The sequence below is a fragment of the Lagopus leucura genome, unplaced genomic scaffold (genome assembly GCF_019238085.1).
Source record: "Lagopus leucura isolate 7727_CA_CO unplaced genomic scaffold, USGS_WTPT01 Super-Scaffold_100001, whole genome shotgun sequence".
NCBI lineage: Eukaryota > Metazoa > Chordata > Aves > Galliformes > Phasianidae > Lagopus > Lagopus leucura.
Window position 1 is genome coordinate 34,150,519 of NW_024962262.1, and position 3,158 is coordinate 34,153,676.

The window sequence follows — 3,158 nt, forward strand, 5'->3', positions numbered from 1 at the left end:
AAAAAAAAAAAAAAAAAAAAAAAAAAAAAAAAAAAAAAAAGTGTGAAGTCCAACATAGGGATTTATTTCTTGAGATCCCTGTTTTCCATGGAACTGTTGCTCCTTTGAATAACAGTGTGATGACCAGAACTCGCTGCTGTGATCACTGGTGTTGAGGAAGATTTTGTCTGTGCTTGCTAAAAACACGAAGGTCTGAGATGGGTATATCCTGCAGAACCACCAAGGGGAGCGTTGTGATAAACCATGGGAAGTGAGTAAAGCTGAATTGTCACAGTGGTGGAATATTAATTTATGTGAGCGTCAATTTCTTGAAGGGAGATCTGTCTCCCTTTCCCTCCTGCATCCATTGCCGCTGTTTGTGTTCTCAAGCTGTCTGACAGGAGGCTGTGCCTTCCCTTTCAGATCAGAGCTGAATCTCTATGCATTGGTCCACCCAAAGAATCTCACGCTCTCCTCAAATTTGCTTTAAATCCAAGCTCAGTCTCAGCCTTTCTCTCCAAGAATCTGGATGCAAAACAACATTTGGTTTGAGATGGTGCTTAGGTTGAAATACCTTGGAAACACGTCAGTCTTAAGTTGGGAAGGACCTGCCACCTGTTGCCATTTGGGAATGGGCTTTGTACGGTCTGTGGCCAGTGCCACATGTCAGCATCTCATCTGTGGTCCCCTCATGCCAAACATGCTGCAAGCACAGAGGAGGAATATTTGCTCCTCAGAGCTCATGTGGAATCCTGGGGATCCAGCCTCATCAGCAGCACTGTCATCTCTGAGCAACCATCAACACACACTGCCCAAGGGACACAGTTTTAGATTTCATGATTGCTGGCTCCAGGAGATCAGCAGCAGGAGAGCCTCCATCCTACCAGCCATGTCCTTTAGGTCCCAGTGCTGGCTGATGTGAAGCTACCCCCAGCTCAGCTGTCACCTGGTGCAGCAGGAGCCCAAGAAACCTCCAGAGCCTCCTGTGAATGGATGGTCCTTAGGAACCCACCTGCTGCGGGTGGGATTCGCAGCCCTGGCTGTAGGGTAGTGGCTTGGGATCCTCAGCTGCTGGAAATGTCTCACAGATGTGTGCTGGGAGCTTCCACAGGCACCTGCTGATGGTGCAGAAAACCCATGAAAGAAGAGTGATCACATGATTAACTGCAGGATGCAAAGTACAGATTTTATTTGGAAACATTACATTTTGCCATTTTAAAAGCAATTTATGTCCAGACTGTGGCAAAACATTTTTGACTGAAACTTAAGATATGTATAAATACACATAAAATAAATCATAAATCATGAATGCATGTGTGTATATATTAAGTCCTGACCAATGAAAATGGTATTCTCCAGCCAGTTCTGCTGTGCACGCAGCTTAAGGTACACCCTAGTGCCAGTAGGCATGACACAACCCAACATGAAAACAGGATAAGGGCAGCTGTGCAGCTCCCCAGCTGCCTCGCTCTTGTTGGGTGTTTGCCGTGCAACCTCTGGTTAAGGAGATGGTAGGAGAAGGGCAGTACCCAGCTAAACTCACTGGGAGCTCCTGAATCATAGAGTTGGTGTTCTGAGAAGAGCTGGGGTGCTGGTAGAAGAATCGATGGGCCATGGAGATGGTATCAAAAGCACAACAAATGCAGAAGCATGTGGAGCAATAGTGTAGGTAAAGGAGAAAGATGGGGCAATGTTGGCGCAGTGATTGGGTTAAAACTTGAAAGCTTCATGGAGACAAGGGAGAAAGAACAGCAGAAGGTGGTCACATGTAAAGGAGATCCATGCACCAATATGACAGGATATTGAGAACCAAGATACATTTTAAAACAGAATTTTTGCAAATAAAAATGATGTGTGACTTGACCAGAGTTTGGTATGAAGGATGTGAAGAAGAGGTCGAGTCTCAGAGATGTTGGCAGGAATATCAAGCAAGGGAAAAGAGTGGAAGAAAATGCCTGAAACCTGGGAAGTGAGTTTGCTCTGAGCTGTGCTGAATTAATGCTGATAGGTTAAAAATCAAGATCAGGCAGTTTGGTGAGACCTGAGCAAAGGATGTTCTGTGCTGCTGCGGTGGAGGGGGTCAATGAAGCCATCTCTATTAGAGCCATCACAGAGGGGAGAGGAGAGAGAAAAAGTGTGGAAGAAGGAAGTCTTCCCCAAGAGAGGGGATATGGATCTGGAAAACCTGTCCTCAAAATAACACCAAAAACACACAGAAGACTGAAGAGTGAAGCTGAAGAGAGCTTAAAGAGGATGAGTGCAAGCCATGCATGGGCTGCTGGAATGTGAAAGGACTCGGGGGAACCAGTGCCTTGCAGAGAGCACTCTTTCCCTAAAATCATGCAATCCAATACCAAAATCCTTCAGAAATGAGAGGTAAAATATTCTGCTCGTTTGGAAGGACTGAGCCTTGGATACAACGTACGTGTTGTAACAGAAATTGCTATCAAGCATTTGGAGGAAAACATCAGAAAACCTGTAACTATGCCTTCAACGATTGTTTTGATTAACAACCCTTAAGTGTCCCCATCGGTCACCCAGAAGCGATGTTTGCCATTGGCTCATGTCAGAAAAGGGACATTCTGAAGCATACTTAGGAGGTGGCAACTGAAGACTAAACGCTCCAGAAATCCTCGATCCTCCCCACCTTCTCTGTTTACCGGGGCAGAAAGCAACTTAAGCAAGAATTAAAAACACCCTCTTATGAGTGAGTGATTCAGGTGCAGCTTCAAGAGGGAATGCGTTGCCACTGGGATTTATGACCCTCGGAAGAGCTTGGAGCCCAGACTTTAATTAACTGATTGCAAAGCATCAGAGGGAAATAAAACCAGTTGGGCAAAAGCCTGGTTCTGGTGAGATCTCTGCTCTCTCTGCTTTTCTCCCACTGCAGTATTTCCCCGCTGTGTTTGTGACCAACAGACCTGCTGCGGTTGCTTTCTGACTACTTATACATTTTCTATTTAAATTGCCGAGATGACATCCGAAATACAGTAAAATAGCCATGATAATATTGCAAACCCTTAATGAAGGAATCCGAGTGTGACAATATCGTGTGATTTGTGCAAATATATCCATATGGGCACCGTTTACACAACATGTTTTGCTGAGTATCGGCCAGCAACGTTGCTTCCTTCGGCGCTTGAGTGCTAGGATGCCGCATATTAAATTCAGCTGATGAG